The following is a 23,195-nucleotide window of genomic DNA, read 5'->3' as shown; positions in this document are numbered from 1 at the left end:
ATCCCTTCAGGTCCAGTGGTGTGAGTGGCGATACTGGGAGCACAGAGGGAGAGTGGGTTGGAAAGGGGGAACCGATTACAAAGATCTACATGTGATCTCCTCCCTGGGGGACGGACAACAGAAAACTGGGTGAAGGGAGACGTCAGACAGGTCAAGATATGACAAAATAATAATTTATAAATTATCAAGGCTTCATGAGGGAAGGGGCATCGGGAAGGGAGAGGAAAAAAGGAGGATCTGATGCCAGGGGCTTAAGTGGAGAGGAAATGTTTTGAGAATGATGAGGGCAATGAATGTACAAATGTGCTTTACACAGTTGGTGTGTGTGTGGATTGTGATAAGAGTTGTATGATCCCCTAATAAAATGATTAAAAAAAAAAGAAAACGTCCCATATAAATGAATGGGGATTGCTTAGTAGCTGGATGGCATTTTGGCTGACGGAGGGACCACAGCAAGGCTCTACGTTTGGAAACTCACTGCCATAGAGTGGATGCTGGCTCATAGCGACTCTATGGATTTCTTAGAGTATAACTCTTTATGGGAGTTGAAAGCCTTGTCTTTCTCCCTCTACTTTTTGATAGTGGGGTTAAGCTGTGTTTAAGAAGCATTGCTTTAGAGACGGTCACTCCTTAGTGTACGAACTTCCACAAAATGAAAATCCCTTAGGGTGCTTCCTTGTGTCCATTTGTCCTTTGACCCTTAGGAAATTGACTGTAGAGTTTGCAATGGGAGGGAGGGTGAGGCGTGGACGTTATGGCACAGTTTGCCACGCAGGAGAATACCCTCGAGGCGCATCCGAGGTGTTCCATTCTGTTTGTTCGACCACCCACCTACTGAAGGGCAGTTTGGCTGTCTCCAGTTTCAAGCTATTATGAATAAAGCAGCTGCGAACATCCATGTGCAAATTTTGTGTGGACCGAAGCTTTCATTTCTCTGGGATGAATGTGGAGGAGCATCTGATAAGAACTTGCCAGACTCTTTTCCAGAGTGGTGGTAACATCACATACTCCCACCGGCAATGTATGACAGGTCCAGCTTCTCGGCATCCTCACCACCATTTGGTATTGTCGTACTTTGAGTTTCCCTAAACCCCCTTCTGCTAAGTCAAAACCATTGCTGTGATATTGATTCTGACCCATAATGACCCAATAAGACAGACTAGAACTGCCCTAGAGGGCATCTTGATGAAGGCAGACTGCCACGTCTTTTTCACACAGAGCAGAGGGCTCTGTGGAGCACTTCAACACTGCACCACCAGGGCGCCTTTGCATGTCCCTAGTAATTAATAAGGTAGAACATTCTTTCTTGTCTTTACTAACCATATATATTCTTGGGTGAGCTAGATTTTCATTTCGGTGTCCATTTTTGAATGGCATGCCTCACCAGTTATCTACATCTTCTTTGATTACATTTCTTTTTTCATTTTTTATAGTTTTCAGCATACAAGTCCTTGTGTAATTCTGGGTACGTTATAGAAAAAAATCCACAGAAACTCATATGTATAAGAGAGAGTTTCATATAAAGGGTTAGTGCACATCAAGAAAACATCCCAACCCAGTGCTGCCCAAGCCCATAAATCTAACATCAGCCCATTTGTCCGACATCAATCCATAAAGTCCTCCTCCATCTCACAAAATACACGCATTGATGCCGACTGCAGGAGGAAAGCTGAGTCAGTGAATGTGTAAGCATCTCAGCGCTGGCAGGGGTCTCCACGCGGCTTTTCCAGCACTCAGGGCTGCATTGGGGTAGGTCCATGCTGCTTCTCCCCGGGGATGTCTTGCAGGGAGTGAGCCTTGTCAGCTGAAGCAGGGAACTTGCTAAGGCAGCTGCACCCTGGTGTGACCGTCACAAAGCAAGAGACCCGAGAACTAGAAAGAGGAAGCTAACCCAGCCATTTATCTCTCTGCCCTTCAATTTACTCCACATGTGTTTATAGGCCAGGTTGGCACAATAAACTTTAACTGTCTCAGTCCTATACATGTTTTTTTAGATAGGCATTTAAGTTTTTCTTTTCTTTTTGAGTGATTGCCCATATCATGGTATTTTAAAATTTGGTATCCACACATTCACTGCATGTATAGCACCCTTCACTTGAGGTGGTGTGATAAGTTATTATATCTTCCATCCTTTTTCTTTCAACCTTCTGAAGTTTTTAAGGAGGAGCACTGTAAGGTCAGCAGTTCGAAACCACCAGCCACTCCAGCAGGAGAAAAATGTAATCTTCTGCTCCAATAAAGAGTGACAGTCTCAGAAACCCACAGGGGTAGTTCTACCCTGTCTTATTGAGTCACTGTGAGTTAGAGTCAAATCACTAGCAGTAAGAGGAAAGTCATTAAGGAGCGTTGGTAGTTCAGTGGGGTAAGTGTTGGGCTGGTAATCAAAAGGTTGGGCATTTGAATTCATTGGCCCTACTATGGGAGAAAGATGAGGCAGGCTGAATGTTTTTGGATAGAAATAGAATGCAATTAAACTCACGGTTTTCCTGTGAATAATAGGGTTTTTATCTTCTTGTTGCTTTCAAGTCTTTGTCTTGATTTTTAGTATTCAGAAGTTTGACTGTGAGGAGTGTGCGTGTGAATGCATTTGGGATGATCCTGTTGGGGTTTTTCTCGGCATTTTGAACCTGACTATTTATGTCGTTTTGCCAAATTTGGAAGCTTTGCAGCCATTAATGTTTCCAGTGCTTTTCCAGCTCCATCTTCCTTCTCCTCTCCTCCTGGGACTTTGATGCTATGAATGTTATATTGTTTGGTAATTGTCCCACGGGTCCCTGAAGGTCTGTTCATGTTTTCCCAATCTATTTTCTCTCTTATAATTTCTGTTTGTTACATTGTCAAGTTCCCTGACTCTTTCTTCAGTCTTCTCTATTCTTCTGCTAAGCCCATTTTTCATTTTGTTTTGTTTGTTTGTTTGTTTTGGTGATTGTATTTTCTAGTCTTAAAATTTCCATTTGCGTCTCTATTTTATTTGTTGCCAGTGACTCTAATTCTCTCTGAGTCCTTTGCTCAAGCGTGTTTGTACTGACTCATTGAAGCATTTTGATGACGTCTGCTTCATAAGCTTTGTGGATAATTCCAACATCTCTGTTATCTTGGCAATGGCATTCCTTACATGTCTGTTTTCATTCAGTTTGAGCCCTTCCGGGTCCTTGTGAATTGACAGTGAATTCTGTTCGTTTTGGGCATTCTGTTGCGAGACTCTGGAACTTATGAAAAACTTCTGTTTTAATTATTTGTTGCTTTTTGGTTTTTTCCTGTCACTGCTTTGGCAGGGGGCAAGGAGAGGTCCCGCCTTGTTTTCGCCAGGTTCCTCACTGGGCCTGGCTGTGGGTCAGGGTGAGGCTAGGCTTCTCTCAGTGGTGTTCAAGTTGCAATGGAGTGGTTATTGTCACGAGTTTCTTGTCTTCTAGGCTTCCCCATTCCTGGTCCTTTGATTAGAGAGAGCAGGCTTCTGTTGGGGTTTATTTTTATCTGCTTCTGCTGGTATCTCTGGGTTGCCGGCGTCTCTAGTCGCCAGTCGGGGGATGTGAAGCAATAAGAAAATCCAGAGACTCAACACCCTGGCATTCCTTGAGTTTTGAGGTTCTTCATCACTCCTGTCTTCTTTCTTCTCTTCATTTTTCACAGTCTTCTATGTTTAACTTAAATGTATAGTTTTCAGAGTATTGAATGCATTTGGTAGAGGAACTAGGGGAAAATATTTCGACTCCATCTTCGTGGAAGCAGAACTTCCTAGGTGATTTGAGAACCCCTTTCAGTTCACTCCTACTGGTTCGCTTGGATCATTCAGCTCAGAATGGATGGGAGTCCAGGCTCACATGGTGCATGCTGCCTGTGTGGAGGGACTGGCTCGTCTGCATGCTGAGTCAGTGACAGATTGTTTTAAAAAGTCTGTCGGGCTGTGATCCGAAAGGTCAGCAGTTTAAAAGCACCAGCCATTCCTCAGGAGAAAGATGGGGCTTTCTACTCCTGTAAACAGTTAGACCACCGGTTCTCAACCTTCCTAATGCCGCACCCCTGTAATCCAGTTCCTCATGTTGTGGTGACCCCCCCAACCATAAAATTATTTTTGGTGCTACTTCATCACTGTAATTTTGCAGCTGTTATGAATTGGGCGACCCCTGTGAAAGGGTCGTTCGACCCCTTTAGGGGTCACGACCCACAGGTTCAGAACCGCTTAGTTAGACTCTTGGAAAGTCCCGGGGATCGTTCTCCCCTGCCCTATAGGGTCTCTGTGAGTTGGCATCAACTTGATGGCAGCGAGTTTGGTTTAGTTGGCTTGTACTGCTCTTAAACCCATAGGTCTTCCATATGTGTCCAGAGCTGCGCAGTGAAAGACGTGGCCTTGTTGCTCAAGTCTTTCCTATCGCATTCGGGAGACACACGTGGTCTCCTTCTGAGGACCTGGAATATAGTAGACTCTCAATACCTGCGCTCTGAATGAATGAATGCTGTTGCACAGATGTTTACTAACCGGCCCTGAAGAACAGTTGATAAGTTGGATTGTGTGCTGCAGGCTAGAAGTGCAGTGGCAAGGCAGAAGAGAGGCCAGTGGGGTCAGCTGGGTAAGGAGGGTTTTGTGAGGAAGCAGATGCTGAGTTGTCTTCTAGGTGAGGTAGGAGCTGGAGATCCTTTGTAAAGGAACAAGTGGCAGGACTTTTTAATAGGCTGCCTATTGGAGGTGGAGTGGAGGTGGTGATTGGATGGTGCGAGAAAGACCATGAATGCAAATGTGGACCTGAATAACTTGAGCCATTAGCTAAACACCCCCAAACAACTACTCAGAAATCTCTGGAGCAGAGGGGAAGATTACATCAGAAATATCCATCTTTGAGCCTGAGAGCTTCCCAGAAGACATAAGACCTAACCCCAAGCTTGGAGTCAACAAACTATGTAATTGAAGGCCATGTCCAGCCCCTTCCCGGAGCTTTTGGCCTCCTGGTCTAGAAAACAGGGTGCATTTTTAGTTTTGAAAGAGATAGCATTTGAGGCGGAACCAGTACACTATCTGGTATTTGGAAGGCGTCCTATACTTGTTGGTATATTGTTCCTTCCAGCTTTAAAGTTTTAAAATTCTGTGATGTCCTAGAAAGGCCAACACCCTCTCCCGTATTTGCCTTCCCCAGTTGGGTTTTCACTTACTCCCCCCACCCCCTTCCTCCAGGAGAGCCCACCAATTTATACTGTGTGAAGCTAAGAATTCAGGGGAGGGACGGTTGTACATGTTGTGTCTGAATCTTTTCTGGTTTCCCAAGTTTTCCCCGCTCTTTTGAGCATTTGCAGTTTCCACGCTTGAATCACAAAAGTCTCCATTTTGGCTGACTCCAGCCCTCCACTCTGGGGAGTCAGCACGGGCAGGTAGCCATAAGTATGCAGGAAAGGAGGGTTTTGTAGTATCTTAAAGCCATTGGATTTTATTTATTTCCAGTTTGCTCAACATTTGTTCCACAGATCTGGACAGTTTAAGAAGGCGTGGGGATCAGAGTGGGGAAAGATGCAAAGTAACTTGGCTTAGAGAAATGGAGTCACACCTTTGCCCATCGGTATCAAACTGGGACTCAGAGCTGGCAACCCCCCACAGATTTCTAGGCTTCACCTTGTCTCTCTGAAAACTAAGCCCTGTTGTGATGATCCACGTGGCCTCTGAAGTACTGGCTGTGGTTGCAGGAAGCGCTCCGCATCCCGCTGCTAGGGTTGGATGAATGCAATTCCTCCATTTTCCGTGTTGTTGCTGCTGCAGTTACTGGGTGCCACTGAGTCAATTCTGACTCATAGAGACCCTGCATGACAGAGTAGCATTGCCACGTGGAGACCCCTGCCAGAGCTGAGATGCTTACAATGCCACTGGATCCACAAGACTTCCCAACCAATGGCCTGTGATCTTCCTGCATCATTGCATGTGTTTCGTGAGTCTGAAGAGGCCTTTATAGATTGATATTGGACATATGGGCTAATATTGGACTTATAGACTTGATCTGGACTGGGCTGGGATGTTTTCTCTATATTCAATTACTCTTGTATATAAAGCTCTTTCCTATACACATGAGTGTCTATGAATTTGTTTCTCTAGTCTACCCAGACTAGCACAGTCCCCCTTCAGGTCTAGAGATGAACTCAATCCCATGGCTCAGTTTTCGTGCAAATATGGACACGTCTATAAGGTGAACAATGACACTAGGGAGGTACATGCTCTTTAGAACAATCAACCATTCAAGATTGAAAGGGCAGCGATTTTCCAAGGACCAAGTACAGAAGTCAGGAGGCTTAGGAAAGATGGAGGAATGGGAACAGGAAACACAGGGTAGGAGTGGCATAAGTGGGGATTGCAATTAGGGACATGAAACAAACTGTGTATGAAGTGTCAGTGTGCAATATGGATTTGTTTTGTAACTTTTTACCCAATTCACAGTAACGAAGTCTAGAAAAACATTCAGATTCTAAAGTAGTGCAAGAACACTGTAGAGGACTTAGACATGACTACGAATAAGAGACGGGGTTGCTTTGAGTTGGCATCGACTGGATGGCAGTGAGCTTGGTGGTTTTGGGGTTGGGGGAAAGAATAAGAAAATGAAAATCATCTGTAATCCCATAATCTATTAAATAAAAATAATTCTATATTATACTAGAATAGTAATAATTCTGCAGTAACATAAATGTTTCTACTTATTTCCTCTAGTCGTCTTTTTTTCTAGGCACACAAGCACATTGAAGATCCTACTATATCCTCATATGTATAACCACATAGCATTGTAGTCTATAAATTTGGCTGCTAACAGCAAAATCAGCAGTTTAAAGCCACCAGATGATCCCTGGGAGAAAGGTGAGGCTTTCTATTCAGAAACCCACAGAGGTAGTTCTACCCTGCTATTTAGAGTTGCTATGAGTTGGAATCCACTTAATGGCAGTGAGTCAGGTTTTGGCCATAGCATTTCATAGTATCACTGTAACTGCAAAGACTTCAATGTGTCTCTACTGTGTCTCTATTTCCCATGACACTATGTTGAAGTTCCCAGTATTTCTATTTTTGTTGCATCTTGATTATTTTCTCCGGCCAAATCCCTAGAAAGAGAATGACTGGGTGGAAGGACAAGAATATTGTTCAAACTTTGGCCCAATTGCCTTGCAGTAGCAGTTGCACCAATTTGCATTTCTATTAGCAGGGCTGGCGCAAGTAGCTGAGCCACTGCTTCCATAGGGAGCAGTCCAGCATCCCGCATACATGACACCCACCTTTTCTCCGTTTCCTTTCGTTCTTCCTCCCTTTTTCTTGTGACAGACGTGAAAGTGTTCAGAACAGATTGGGTTTCCAATCAAGCATTCCTACACATTTGGGTTGGTGTCACTGATTGCAGTCCCCACAATGGACCAGCCTTCTTCCCACTCACTTCCTCTGGGGCTTCCCTATTCCCATTGCATTCTTTTTCTCAACCCTGTCTGTGTGGTCAAGTGTTCTAAGGAGTGTATACCCTGCTAGTGTTCCTGTTCACTCTAGAGCAGTGGTTCTCAACCTGTGGGTCACGACCCCGTTGGGAGTCGAACAACCCTTTCACAGGGGTCACCCGATTCATCACAGTAGCAAAATGACAGTGATGAAGTAGCAATGAAAATAATGTGATGGTTGCGGGTCACCATCACATGAGGAACTGTATGGAAGGGTTGCGGCCTGAGGAAGGTGGAGAACCACTGCTCTGTAGGGTTATCTGTTGCTTGGCTGAAATGTGAGCTACGGGGAGTGAGTTCACTGCCAGGTTTTTCTAGAGTGTTTCCATCCCATTTACGGAGCACCTACTACGTGTGGGATATTGCCCCAGGCATTTGAGCAGTGTTTCCCAAACACGGGAACAATCCAAGGGGACTGCAAAAGCAGATGCCTACACTTTATCCAGGAGCACGGGTGGCAAAGTGGGTTGTGTGTTAGGCTGCAAACTGCCAGGTCAGCAGTTAGAAACCACCAGCTGCTCCATGAAGGAAACTCATGAGCCAGTCTCCCCCCATAAAGAGTTACAGTTTCAAAACCCACAGGAGCAGTTCTCCTCTGTCTTAATAGGCTCACCATGAGTTGGAGTCAACTCAGTGGCAGTGCACTGCTTGATGGACTATAGTATAAACGTTTTAGATTGCGGACAGTGGTATGTGTGTGTAGAATGTTTTTTCCCCCTGAAAAAGTGTCTGTAGGCCAAATGAGTTTAGGAGCGTATGCTCATTAGACTCAGTCTGTTGTGCAGTGTAATGCTAGTAGATGTATGAGGATGGTTAAAATGCAAGTGAAATGTAACGTAGCCCACATATCTCTATGGCCAGGAGCTGACATTCCTCATAAATGGCTGCTCTTTGAGGAGAAACATCGTGCTAGTGAATTTGAAAAATAGTTTAGACCTTGTCTGCAGTAAGCACAAACAGGAAGTGAGTTCATACGAGAGAGGCTCAGTTATGACCACTGACACTGTATTTCCTGGTTTACATCAGGCTGGGAATGGTGAGGAACCCAACCGAGTCACCTCATTTAAAAAAGAAGCAAAAGCAAGAACCGTCCCCCGTGTCCCCCCACCCCCCCATCCAAAAAAAAACCCCAAGGACAACACACACAATTGATGTGGGTAAAGGGCCATCTCTGCTTTTGTCAGTTCGCTTGAGAAAGTGAACCTGTTGGTTTATCAGGGAAGGGGGCCACAGAACACACAGAAAGCTAACCTCCTTCTGGCAGCTGGAGATAATTTGTCAGTCTCTCTTGAAACGTGGCTTTGTGCTCACTGGGGAAGGCAGCTGGAACAGAAAAAGCATGACAGACAAAAGCTGAAATCCACATGAAGAAAGGTCTTTTCCCCCAAATGACTGCCTGAGTTAGCAACGGGCAGAACAGAAAGTCCATGTACGTCTTCCCAGCCACCAGCACGTCTGGTCCTCGAGGGGTCCCCTATGCTACAAGGGGTATGGAGAATAGCTGGAGCCCTGAAGAGGTTCCTGGACAGCATATGAACAAGCCCTCCCACCCTCCCGAAAACCCCCACCCTCAAATTAAATCCATTTCTGAGACGACAGAAAAGAAAAAATAAGGAAGGCATCATGACTTGGAATTCGGTCCAAAGTATTTGCTATTCTGAAAGAGGAGACCTACTTAATACATGGTAGTTAATGGGGCAAGAAATGGAGGCTTAAGTATATGGTTTCAAGTTAAACAGTGACCCGCGGAATAACTAAAAATAATACCATCGGGCTGGAAACAACCCCAACGGGCCACAACTGGTGAATCGATAAACTGCTCAGCTCTTGCAATAGGCTTTCACTCAGCAAGCCCAAAGAATAGACTACTGATGCATGGAGCTCAAAGCAGGCATGCTGAGTGAAAAATGGGCGGCAGAGGTTACCTTATGGACTGTTTCTCTTTCCAGAATATTCTGGAAAAGAGAGAACATTTTCTTAAAAGACCCTAACTCAGTGGCTGGCAGAGGTCAGAAGTAGGAGGAAGGACTGATGACAAAGGGTAGCGGGAGGGACCTTTTGCAGCTGAGGGCACTGTTTTTATAGCTTGACTGTGGTGGTTACCCAACTTCATGTATCTACTTGAGCCCACAGAACTGTATGCCCATGATAAGTGCATTTTCCAGGATGCTACTTAAAAAAGAAAAGTGAATTTTATTTTATTTTATTTTTTTTGAAAAGTGAATTTTAAAATCTCACAAAAGTAATACTGTAAAACATTGGTAGCTGGAAGAAAGAGAGGAGGATGGGAGTAATGGGAAGTGAGAAAAATATTTCTTTTTATAGCAGGGAGTCCTAGATCGAGTCCAGAATGGATAAATCAAGAAATAGGAGTAGGGGCATATTATTCAGAGATTACAGAGGTGACCACCAGATGAACGGAAACTAGAATCTGTTCAAAGAGATTGTTTCTGAGGAGCAGAACTGGGGTTGGGGAGCGGTGGGCCAAAGATCTGTTGATAAGTTCTTGGTATTTGCTATGTTAGAGCCATGCTCACATATGACTTTGATTTCAAAATCTATGTGATGGGGAAAGCACTGATCTCCAACTTGAACTCTGCACTAACTGAGCAAGCCCTTCCCCTCTGGGCCTTAGATGCTCCATCTTCATAAGATAAATGGTTTGAACTGGGTGACCAGTAAGACCTCTTTCAGACCTAAAAAGAATTATACATTAAATGATTTGCACACCAACAGTGGTTATTTGTTGAATGCAAAGCTAAGAAATGAGGCATTTTTTAAAGGTGGAAGGGACTAAATCATCAAATTAAGCTGCATCTTTTTAGCCACTGAAGAAATCAAAACCCAGGTTGGTTCAAAGACTCACGTCGAATGGCCCGTTTTCATGGGAGGAGCTAGCACCGGAGCTCAGGGTTCCCCAGTACCTGCCTTGTTGCTCTACATAGCTTCTCCAAAGTTTGGGGGACTTATTCTTCCTGGGTGACACCAGGCATATAATTAATCTGCTGACACAGTCTCGCTGGTCTGGAAGATGAGTCAAACTTTTGGAAGTGGTCCCTGACATAAGCATGTATGACATAGGCATCCCAGAATTGTTCAAGGCACTGCTAGCATCAGTTTGGGTGCTCCATTCTCTAATAACTGGCCAGAAAACTGCCTTCTGGTCCTTCTAGAAGCTGTTGTTGGCTGCCATCAAGTTGAGTACTGGTTCACAACGACCCATGTACAATGAGAAAACAGTGCCTGGCCCTACGCAGTCCTTATGATGAGCTGTGAATTGGACCATTGTGATCCAGAGGGCTTTCACTGACTCTTTTTCAGAAGTAGGCCACCAAAACGTTCTTTCTAATCTGTCCTAGTCTGGAAGTTCTGCTGGCGCCTATTTAGCATCATAGCAACATATGCATCCACCGTCAGATGAGTGATGGCTGCACATTTGTTTCACTGGTCAGGAATCAAGCCCACAGGCGCTGCTAGCCTACTGATTTCTCCTTTCCTGTGTTATGAGCTCCACCACTTAGAAATGCTGGCATTCTCATTCGGATTTAAGAGAATGGATTTCACCTATATATATATATTTTTTTCCATTTTTTAAAATATATTTTCCATTTTAATGGGAGTTCTAACAGATATTATAACAATCCATAGTTCAATTAGATCAAGCATGATTTCTGCTACCATCATTTTCAAGATATTTTCTTTCTTTTTGCACTCTTTGATAGCAGTTTCCCTTTATCCCCGCCAACCCCACCCTACTTTCCAGAAAACCTTGTTATTATATTAAATATTATTATTGTTATTCCTCTTTTTTTGCCATATCTTATACCATCCAATGTGTCCGTTCACTTACCATTCTGTTACATAGTCATCGGTGCTATCAGTTTCCCCTTCTCCCCACCCCTCTCTTTCTGTACCCTCCGGGAGTCATTCCTCCCATTACTATTTCCGAAGGGTTTGTCTATCTTGGATTTCATGTACAGAACAATCTTAATTATCCAAATGAACATATACAGGTCTAACAGGATTGATGAGGTAAAACTAAGATCATAATAGTAGGGGGAGGAAATATTAAAGAACTAGAGGGTAGTTATGTGTTTCATCCGTGCACCCTGGATAGATCCTTCCTTCCGTGTGGCCCTTCTGTCTCGTGGGTGGTATTTGGGTCTCCGCTTTGCCTATGCTCCTTCATGTCAATTTGTCAAGTATATTTGCTTACCAGTCTTTTTATTCCAAGCACATGCCATGTTCAACTGAAATCCACCTTGTATGAGAGAAGATATGCTCACATGGCCACTTTTATTAGAAGTCAACAAGTTAATCGCCTACTTGACATGGCTTAGAGATCCCCATAAGATCTCTGACTTTGCCCATAGTTGTTTTAGGGAAGCGCTTCCGTGTTGATCAGAAAGCAAGCGAAAAGCATGAGTGTTTTGCCCAGTATTCCCTCCCCCTTTGTCTGGGCCTGCAGGCTCCCTTGTCCCTTATCTTACAAGGTCTGAGTTTTCTAGAATAAGGACACCATTATGTAGGGCTATCACTCTTCCTCACTGGAAACAACACTGCCCTTTGTAAGCTTCTAACACACTTCAAAGGGTGTGGCTATCTTTCTGCACTCCAAGGGAGGCCTCCTTGGGAAACACTCCTCCAGGGGCCTTGTCCTAGAATCTTCTTCAGTTGATCGTGAATTGCAGGCAGCCTCCCTGTTGGTGCTTTGTTTACCTTAGGAGAAAGATTAGACTTTTTTAAAAGCCTCCTCAGAAAACACTTGCTTGCCAACTTCTGTATCTTCCCCACCCCCTGCCTTGTATCAAGTCTGGCTTTCTGCCCAGTGTCGAATCCTGCCTCACCTACTGCCTGCCATTTACTTCCCAACAGCTGGCCCAGAGATCCCAAGTACTTAGACTCAGCTGCCAGCTTAAGGCAGGAGAGGCCCCCGTAGTTGAGCTTATGACAAAGACAGCATTTGTTCCCCCACCGGTATTCTCAGTGTCAACAGCAGCGACAGGCTCCAAAGGGGATCAGGTCTAGTCACTGCCTACTTGGTGAGGACGCCACAAGGCCAGGGATGGTCCCATATCCAGTTCCCGCATTTGTTTTGCCTGCCCAGGCACAGCTGTGAGGTGCCTGCGAAGCAGGGTCTCAGTCTAGTGCAGTTGTGTTATCAAGTCGGATTCCACCTCAACAACCCTATGGGATAGAGTAGAATGTTATCTAGTCGACATAATTCCTAACTATCACAGTTCCTGAGGCTGAACTTTGCTCCCTCAGAGCCTCTGGTGTGTTCTAACCACCAACTGACCATATCATTAAAAAGAAGAATCCAGATGCCCGGACCTGCAAAAGGTTTGTTGCTGTGGTCTGCCAATTTGCTTCTGTGAGAAGTCCTATGACTTGGTTTGCTTATCACTGAGTGGCACTGGTTGGTTATTGTTGTTTGGTGCCGCTGAGTAGCTCTCAATATGTAGCAACCCTCTGCACAACAGAAGAAAACACTGCCCTGTCCTGCGCGTGCCAGCCTCACAGTTGTTACATTGTTGTAGCTACTGTGTCCATCCATCTGCATGAAGGTCTTCCTCTTTTTCGAAGGCACTCTGCTTTGCAAGCATATTGTCCTTCTCCAAGGTCACAGTGAAGGACAATGGAAAGATGGTCACTGGGAGGGTAGGGGTGGCTTAGAAGATCGCCGGGGCCTGGCAAAGAGAGCCTACGCCTAAGGCCATCTCTCCCAGGGAGCTGGTTGGCCTTCCTGTCTTCCTACCGCCAACAAAAAAATTGACTGTGCCCTGGCCCTTGAGGTATGCATAGTTGGAGGAGAGGGGAAGCATTCGTTTTTAGAACTTTGTTTGACAAAGTGCTGGAAGATGAGTCTCCTATGTTGGGAAAAAAAATAAAACTCACTGTCGCGGAGTCAATTCTGACTCATTGCGACCCTACGGGACAGGGTAGAACTGGCCCTGTGGGTTTCTGAGACTACAACTCTTTACGGGAGAACTGCTGGAAATGCGGTTAGCACTCAATGTGTAATCCACTACAGCACCAGCCTCCTCCATTGGAAGACCCTCAAGTACACAGTGGCTACAAGAATGGACTCAAGCACCCTGACCATGGAAAATACCCTGCAGACTGGCAACATCTTGTTCCACTATGCATGGGATTTATACTAGTACAATCGAGTTCCCCTCCCAGTACCCCTGTCAACATTGAGGGGCACCCTTGCTACCCTTGCTATGCTCTTTGCTCATCGCTAACATGTCTGCTGCTTCTTACCCACATACCGTATTTAGGCAGATAATGCACGCCCTGTAGTTTTACCAATGCACTCTTCCCACCTTAATATATTTTCATAAGAATCATATGTTAATTTTGAAAACATGTTGGTGGTTAGGGGTACCAGGTTGGGTTACCATCAGGTAGGAGACAGGGATAGGGGGAGAAGGGGAGTCTGAGACAACTTACATGAATAAGCCATGTTTAGATGTCGGGCACATTTTCAGCATTCAATAAATATGATTCTGATTCTATTATGAGAAGGATGTTTTATACATATATTACAAACATACTCTTACCTAATACTTAAGCACACAGAAAAGCTATTACAATATATTGTCAAATGAAAAAAGGAAGGTTACAATGAACGTAATAATTTTTACAAAAAATGAAATGTATGCAGAACAGAAATATTATAGAGTACTGTAGCTCAGGATCTGCAGTTAGATTAGACCTGGGATTTAATCTCTGCTACTTAGTAGCTGGGTGACCTAGAGGAGATTTCTAAGCTTCTCTGGGAGGGAAGGGATGGGGAACTATAACATGGAGACGATATTTTTCTTTTTTTGCTTGAAACGAACTTGTATGATACACAAAAAACCCCAAGTCTGCTTCAGTTTTTTTTTTAATAGACACTCAGACCAATGTGTAGATCTTATGGGCAAGGAGTCTGAGGTTATTTTTTGTTTGTTTGCTTGTGTTTTATTTACTATGTAAAATCATTCCACTATGTGAACAAATAATCAGAGAAGCTGGATTATGTGCAGGCGACCACAGCATCAAGACTGGAGGAAGGTATGTTAACAACCTGTGATGTGCAGATAATACAACCTCGCTTGCTGAAAGTCAGGGAGAAGTGAAGCACTTGCTGATGAACATAAAGGTTTTCAGCCTTCAATACGCATTACAAATGAACGTAAAGAAAGAAAAAAACCTCAAAACTGGACCAACAGATGAATCTGAGGGGTTTTAAGGGTGTGACCCTTCTCTCTCCCTTTATTTAAAAAAAATTAACTTTATTTATTATTTTATTTTATTGGGAGGGTTATTTATATTTTACTTTTCATGAAATATAATAACTTACAAAGAAAAACATTCTATGTAGTTGTATAGTACATCTCATCAAATCAAATCAGTAACAGGATCCCATTAAACTCTCCTTTCTGGGTGGTGCTCCGCCCCCCACCGCCCCCCATCCTTCCCTCCCTCCCTCCGCCCCCCCCCTGCCTCCGTCCCTACCTCGTCCCTCCAGAGTTTCCTGTCCCTTTCCTCTCCTCCTTCCCATCCTGTCCTCATGGTCCTAGTCCTTAAAGTCTTAACCTTCGGTGTGAAAAACCTTATTTCTTTTTCTTAAATTTCCTTTATAATAATGGCATCATAAAATGTTTATCTTTTGAAGATGGAATGATTTTGCTAAGCAAACGTTCTCCAGTTTTGTCCATGTCTTACCATGTTTGACAGACTTGTCATTATTTTTTCAGGATGCATAATATTCCACTGTATGCATGCAGCAGAGTTTACCCATTCCTCAAAAGTTGTTATTGTTTCCATGTTTTTGCTCTTATAGAAATTGCTGCAATAAACACAGATGTGCACATGTCTGTTCTTGTTGGGTTCTCTATTTCTGTCAGGTAGATACCAAGTAGAGAGATGGCAGACTCATAAGCTACTTGTATTTGCTTTTGCTTAAGGAAGTGCCGCACTGACTTCTATAGTGGCTGTACAATTCGACCGTCCCACCAGCAAAGGATGAGCATGACAATCTCTCCACATCCTCTCCAGTGTTTATTATTTTCTGTGTTGTTCAATTTTGCTAGGAGTATCCGTGTGAGATAGTATCTCATTGTTATTTTAATTTGTACTTCTCTTAAGGCTACTGATGCAAACATTTTTTCATATGATTGTTGGCCACCTGGATGTTATCTGTTGCCTATTAATGTCCCCTGCCATTTTTTGGATTATTTGTATTTTTTTAAGTACGTTTTCAAAGGATTTTTGAAATTAGCCCTTTGCGACTGTATTTTTTCATCAGTACACTAGTTCGATGCAAACTGAACGCCAAAAGATCACAGCCCTTCTTGTATACCAACAAGAACCCATTAGAAAAGATCACAAGCACATGAAAAAGACACTGGTCCCAAGAAAGGGGTAAGTTCAGCACGAGGCACTGGTGTCCCCTCGGCCCAGCTGGGGCTCACACTCTGGTTCCCAAGTCCAGGGCAGACTCCCTCCCTTCGATGTCCTTGTTCTTGAACTAGGGAAATACAATTGATCCATTAGCAAACTAGTAGGCAGACATATTATCAAGCCTTCCCTCTAAACAACTTTCTGGATCTTCCTCCTTACAAAGCCTTTGATCTTGAGATGTTTTCCCAGGCAGGCTTGCAGGACCAGGAAGTTTATGGGTTCACATCCCAGTTCTCAACGTACTACCCACCTTACCGGAATTAAGTGGTGAGTGAGCTTGACTGCTAACCTAAAGGTTGGAGATTCAAGGTACCTCAGATGAAAGGCCTGGCAACTTACTTCCAAAATAACAACCAATGAAAACCCTAGGGAGTACAGTTATACTCTGATGCATATGGGGTCTCTGTTACTCAGAAGCAACTTCCTAGTAATGGCTTTACCCTTGTCAAGGCCCTTAGTCTGCCTTTCCATCGATTTCTTAATCTGTGACACAGAGGGTAAGTACAGTCCTTTGCTTGTCGGGATGTTACAAAGATTAAATGAGACCGTGCATGAAAAAATGCACCTTGGTGGCTTAGTGGTTATGCATTGGGCTGCTAACTGCAAGGTCAACAGTTTGAAACCATCAGCTGCTCCACAGGAGAAAGACAGGGCTTTCTGTCTCTCTCTCTCTCTCTCTCTCTCTCTCTCTCTCTCTCTCTCTCTCTCTCTCTGTCTCAAGACAGGACTTTCTATTCCTGTAAGGATACAGTCCCAGAAACCCAAAGGGCCAGTTCTATCCTGCCCTACAGGGTCGCAATGAGTCAGAACCGACTTGAGTGAGGTTTTGTGTGTGTGTGAATGGAAAATATTTATTAAGCACAGTGCCCGGTACACAGAAAGCTCTCGGCATATGTTATCATTAAAAAGGGCAATTGTGTGCCCTAAACAAACATCAAAGAGTTCATCTCTTGGAAGTCAAACAGAAATGAAAAAGGGTTTCCCCACCTCTGGATACATAATGGTTCAAGGGTTCAGCTGCTAACAGAAAGGTTAGTGGTTTGAGCACACCGACCGCTCTGCTCGAGAAAGATATGGCAGTATTCGTCTGTAGATATTTGCACCGTTGGAAACCCCATGAGGCTGTTCCATCTGTCCTATAGGGTTGCTGTGAGTTGCACTTGACTTGACGGCCGAGTGTGACTTGCTTGTTTTAGCTTGAGGCCAGCAAAGCCAGCTAACTCTGCAGAACCCCTTTGGGGTCCTTGAGCTTGCATGTAAGCTAGAGACTTATAACCGAGATGGACAGACAGGAAGCTCACACACAAAGCAGCCAGGGAATAGTTCTCAGACTATATAAGGAAGTGGATCTATACAGAAACATACATAAGGAAGCACACAATCTCCTCCCAATCCGTGCATATCTCCCAAAGCCCCGGGGCCACCAAGCTGTATTCATCCTGAAAAGGCCACGCAAACATGACAGTCATTTTCATATTTCTTGAGAGTTTGGAAAAACAAAATTCTTCGCTTCCAGCAAACGAAAGGACTCTGACCCCACCTCACCAGTCCCAGGAGCCATCAAACTGGATGAGCAACCCCTTCGCCCCGCCCCAGGGAGATATTGGCTAAATGTGGGCCTTTCGGACATAGGGAACAGGTCAAAAATGCTGCTTCAGGACCGCACCTGCCACCACTGTCTAGATAGATCTCTGTACTAAACTTCCTGCCCAGCACAGAATGTTCCTCCCCTAAGGGGATGCTCATATCTGAGCAAGAAATGTGCAGGAGCGTCTTGGGAATGGGACCCTGGCCCCTCTTGCAGATGCATATCTGTGTCTGTCATACTGTGCCAACCTCAGCATGGGGTGGGGTGGGGTGGGTGGGGTGGAGGGAGGGAGGGAGAGAGAGAGAGAGAGAGATTTTTCCACTCAAGGAGCTTCCTGGAGCCTGTGCCTGAGCCCCAGGCAGAGGCTGGGGAGGGGGAATACAGAGGTGCTTGTGACCTCACCCCCAAACCCTTATCCACCCTCATCCCTCCCCGACACAGAGCACTGGCGCACACATAAACGAAGGGAACTTCTACGTCAAAGAATTTTCCAGATCAAGTGAAGACTCACCTCTTTCTCTGTGTGGTTAATGATTTTGCTGGTTTCTCTTAAAACCACGAGTTGTATGCAAGAGGCGGCTCCCATGCTAGTGAAGTTTATAGGCCCCAAACTGGTTGCCAAAGGCTGCGGAGACCAATAAGCTCTCTCCCTTCATTCCCCTTTCTTTGTACGTATGGCCTCAACCTTAGCCTTGGCTCTTACCCATACATGTCTCAATTCTTCTCCTTTTAAAAAATATATATAGTATTTATTTGTGGTGGCAACTTACACAACCAAACATACATCAACTCACAATTTTGACATGACCCCGTCAGTGAGATTCAGTTATATGCTTCACACCGTGTCGGCACCCTCACGGTCTCTCCAGAGTGTTTCGTCACCATGAATTCAGGCTCCCTCTCAGCCCCATAATATTCTCATCTCTGATGTAGATGAACTGTTGTCAGTTTACACACTTACATAGAGATGGTTCTTTATAAGACAGTGTTCCAGGCAAACGTTCTTTATTAATGGGGTGAAGCTGTAGTTTAGCACTGCTTGTTCAAGGCTTACAGATTGTTTCCAGGCATCAATTTCCCTTCTGCCCCCCACCCCAGTCTCAATGGATATGTTAAGTTTTGGGCTGTGATACAAATTTGAAGTCCTGTTCCATGCCTTTCCTCCTTTTCATCGGCTATTTAAAAGGCTTCTTGATCAAAATGCTCCGTAACGGTAACAGGGCACGATATATTTCTTCTGGTCTCATGGCTCTAGTTTCTGCACGTATCTGGATTCTTGTTCCTAGCTCCCAGCTGGACTCTGACTCCTTATCTCTTCTGGTCACAGACAGCTGCTCTTCACTGCCTACCACATCAAGTCGACACCTTTTCCCTTCCCTTGCTTGGCAAATTGCATCCTTCAAGAACAGTGGTTCTCCACCTTCCTCAGGCCGTGACCCTTTCATACAGTTCCTCATGTGGTGGTGACTCCCCAAACAAAAAAATATTTTCGTTACTACTCCGTCATTGTCATTTTGCTACTCTTACGAAACAGACGACCCCTGTGAAAGGGTCGTCCGACCCCCAAATGGGTCGCGATCCACAGGTTGAGAACCGATGTTCTAGATCTTCTTTGACAAAAATCCTCGCTACTTCCAAAGGACCTCCCTTTATTAGCCATTTACCACCCCTCCATTCACATGGCATACTCCTCCTAGCCTCTCCACTTTGGGTCACCTGCCCACCACACTTGTCCTCTTCCCGCTGTCTCTCTAACCAGACTCAGGCCTATCTCCTTTAGGAAGCCTTCCTTTCTCCAAAGTCTCAGGGCTCTTCGCCACCATCCGTGGTCCAATACACTGTGATTGCCACTGTCAGGTCATTCTTGACTTGCCAGCGCTTATAGAAGCGTTTCCCCAGCTCAGCTGTGTGCTCCTCTCAGTTGTGCTCCATGAAATGAATAGTCCATAAACTCATATTCAGTAAACATGTCTTGCTCAATTGATTTCTCGAGGAAGGAATTTGCTGACACACTGACTTAATTTTTCTGAGGAACACTGCGTTTTTACAAGTCCTTAACACACCCCCACCCTCCACCCCCCAGATTTATTCCTATCATTGCTACAAAAAGACATGGGTCGCCTGAAGACACTTATGGCCGTTTTGAGGCTCCGACAGGAGCAGGGGTTGGGAAGTGTCCTTTGGACACTATTCTTGCTATTGGGTCAAAGAGCCAGCTAGGAGTTCAGCTGAGTTGAGTGCACTGGCCACTGCCTCTGGCCTCCGACAGAGTCCTGGATACATCCGTGTGCGGATTTTCTGGGTGCAAATATGGCTACAGGCTCCTTGATGGGCTGGATTTGGAAATGTCCCTAACAGCTTTTAGCAGAGGACTAGTGTTGGATAGGCCACAACGCATATATTGACAAAGTGACAAAGGTTCGATCAGTTTCCTTCACATGCCCATGGATGAGCCACTGAACATGGCCTTGGGAAGCAGACTGGGCAATTCCGGTCCTCAGAAAAGGTCTTGGCACTTTAAAAAAAATCATTTTATTAGGGGCTCGTACAACTCTTATCACAATCCATACACACATCAATTGTGTAAAGCGCATTTGTATGCACTTTTTTTGTGTGAAACAGCTGTGACCCCCCAGCACAGTGACTGTTGGCATTGCTACTTTTGCACATTATAGCCCTTATATAATTGCTACTGAGTACATTATAGCTGTCTGACTCCAAAGCTCAAGCCATGGCACAAAGACGTATGCCCTATACATTTCACTCGAAGGTTGAGAACGGAGCACAGGGAATTGGAAGTTTTATCAAACTATACCTTAATCCCATTTACAACATTGTCTCTCACTTCTTCCTATTGCCAAATATGGCAAAGCCTGGTCCATGTGCCCCGGGCACCCATCCTTCAGAAACAGAAAGGCAGAGAAGCAGACCCCGGTAGTCGGCAAAGACATCATCCTGACCAATTGTAGTTGAATTTGCAAAGGGCCAGAGTCATGAAAGCAACTATGTTTCCCACTTTCCTAAAGGAAGTGATTGTTCGCCATTTTCAGGGCAGATCTCTTTGAGGAACTGAGGAAAGCGGCGTCCCTCGTCCTCAAAAACAAACAGAGAAAATACCAAGGCAAACACGTCAACACGATTGCAATTTCAGAAAAATCGGGGCACCCCCTGTGTCTCATCCAAGAGCTACAGACCTCAGGTGAAAGACTCCTGCTTTTTATGCAAACCGAGTTCTATATTTCACAAAAGTGATCTCTTGGGGAACACCGATTCCTTTAAGCAACCAGCCAGCTGTGGGCACGGAAGGATCTTGATTGGCTTTAGGAAAATTCTGTTTTCAGATCACTTTGTGGGAGCGCATGTAATTACCCACATGAAGTGCATTTGCAGTCAACATCTCGGTATGGCCCATGTGGTCAAACATGACAATGGCACAAATGACCATCCTCAGAACCTGCCAGAACACGGAGGCACAATTTTCCATCCCTGGAGGTGGCACAGCTACTCAGCAGACACAAGTGGCTGCATTGGATAGGGACTGAACTGTACAACCCAGACAGCCCCCATTTGGCCCTATGAGTTCTAAGCCCCCTGGAAACCTGGAGAAGATGCAGACTACAAGTCCACTCCTGATAAGTAGTTGATAGTTCTTGAGAGGCCAGGCACAGTGGAGTGGGGTGGAAATCGTTAGATGAAGTATCTCTGGTGACTCAGACTGGGAGCCCTGGTGGCGTGGTAGGTTAATGGCTGGGCTGATAACCTCAAGGTCAGCAGTTTGAAACCAGCAGCTGCTTCTAAAGGAGAACAACAGGCTTTCTATTCTCATGAAAAGTTGCAATCTCAGGACCTCACAGGGGGCAGTGCAGTCATATAGGGTCACTATTAGCCGGAATTGACTTGATGGCAGTGACTTTGAGGTTTGGTTTTGGTTTTGGTGGCGCAGGCTTGGAGTCTATCCCCAGAGTTTCAAGTTAGCCTCTTGACATGGCTAATGCTATTCCAAATGGTTGTTTGCGATCATGAAGTAGGACCCCAACTCATGGTGTATGAGAGCCCCACGACCATTGTGCGCCATAGTTTTCCTTGGCTCATTTTTGGAGGGGAAGTCGATTGTCCAGCCTTTCTTCCTAGTTTATCTTAGCCGGGAAGCTCCCCGAAACCCGCTCAGCATCAGAGCACCACACAAGCCCTCTCTGACAGACGGGGGCAGGGAGGGGGCTATCTGCCCGAGGGGCCTTGCCTGGGAATGGAACCGAGCTTTCTGACTCAGAAGGTGTGAACTCTATGGCTGAGTCACTGCTGCCCCTGCTATTCAAACAACTGCCAACTCCCTGCCAACTCGAGGCCCTCTTGTTGTTTTACAAAATAGGCGATATCTCCACCCAATTCATTCCAAGGCCATGTTCCCCTGGCCTCCAGTGCTTACAGAAGACAAGGTCTTTCTGTAATCTTTAATAGCATTGTTAGTCATAGCCTCATATTTCTTCTTCTGAACGCAGCTCCCGTGTTGGAGCTGGGACCTCCTGACCCCCACTCCAAAGCCTGCTTTGTTTCAAGGCAATGACAGATTGTCGTATTTTTTGGATGCAATGTTCCTATAGTGTTTTCTCCTGAAGAGCCTTTTGAGTCACAGATAAGAGAGCCCAACGAGGACGGACTCAGGGCCCCATCGAGTTCCCTCAGAGATGGCCTCACTCTCTGAGCCTCAATTCCTTCCTCTGCCTATCCCCCAGGCACTTTGGAAGATGCAAATGAGATAGGGAGTCTGTATATGTCTCTGCGTCCTTTATGGACTGTTTAGCAAACAGGCGACCTCATTGCCGTTACTTCAAAAAGGCTTCAAACAAACTCCACGAGCGACAAAAATCTGTATTGGCCCTGTCAGGCTTTCATTCACTCCCTCACTCCCTCATTCTCATTCATTCATTCATTCATTCATTCAGGGAATTTTATCCAGGACTTTACCCAGGTAGTGTCTGTCTGTCTCTTTTTTTTAAATCATCTTATTGGGGGCTCATACAACTCTTATTACAATCCATCCATCCATCCATCCATCCATCCATCCATCCATCCATCCATCCATCCATCCATTGTGTCCAGCACATTTGTACACTTGTGGCAGTGTCTGTCACTTAAGTGAGTGTTTACAGAGTTGGAAACCGGCTTAGGAAAATAGATGGCCACCGAGACACTCTGTCTGTTCTGCCGGCTCTCCTCAGCCTCTTCCTGAGTCACCCCCACCAGACGTTGCTTGTTTTTTGTGCTATATGATGCCCACCCCCGAACATTCCAAGCCCACTGGAAAAAGACATCGCCGTTACTCACTGAGGACAAAGAAATCCTTGAGCCCCTTTTGCAATCTCTGAGGCAGCCGTCTTGCTTGCTTTCTCCTGGGCAGAGGCTGAGTCCTCTGTACCTGACTGCCTGGAGTGGTGGATGCCTTTGAGAAGATGGCTGAGCACGTTCACTGGCCTCCTGTCCCCGCCCCTCTTGTCTAATCTGCAAGTTATGAAAGACAATGTGTCAAAAGCACACCCCACCCCCCCACCTCAAATGTACCAGGTGTCTCCAACTTCCTCATGGAGCTGAAGGGATCTTGGAAATCTTTAGCTACATTTTGGTCTTCCTGCATTAGTGCCTGGAGCTGGCGAGCAATTCAGTTGAAGGTCAATGTTTTTTTCCTAACGTTATCCGACGGGTGTGTGGTATT

General features: G+C 45.2%; 1 protein-coding gene across 1 annotated transcript in view; it reads right to left on the bottom strand.

Moving 5' to 3' along the window:
* PLAC1 (placenta enriched 1) overlaps nt 1-22,885 on the bottom strand; it is a 47,814-nt gene extending 24,929 nt beyond the window's left edge. Inside the window, exons 1-2 of the mRNA XM_045288376.1 lie at nt 22,811-22,885; nt 8,695-8,766 (exon numbers count right to left, since the gene is read on the bottom strand). The gene's annotated coding sequence lies outside the window, so the exon portion shown is untranslated. The remainder of the gene's footprint in view (nt 1-8,694; nt 8,767-22,810) is intronic.
* Nucleotides 22,886-23,195: the final 310 nt, after the last annotated feature.

This window comes from Echinops telfairi, unplaced genomic scaffold, assembly GCF_000313985.2.
Source record: "Echinops telfairi isolate 266 unplaced genomic scaffold, ASM31398v2 ScPeMD7_20;HRSCAF=75, whole genome shotgun sequence".
NCBI lineage: Eukaryota > Metazoa > Chordata > Mammalia > Afrosoricida > Tenrecidae > Echinops > Echinops telfairi.
Note: the sequence above shows the minus strand (reverse complement) of the source record. Positions and strands in the feature narration are given on the sequence as shown.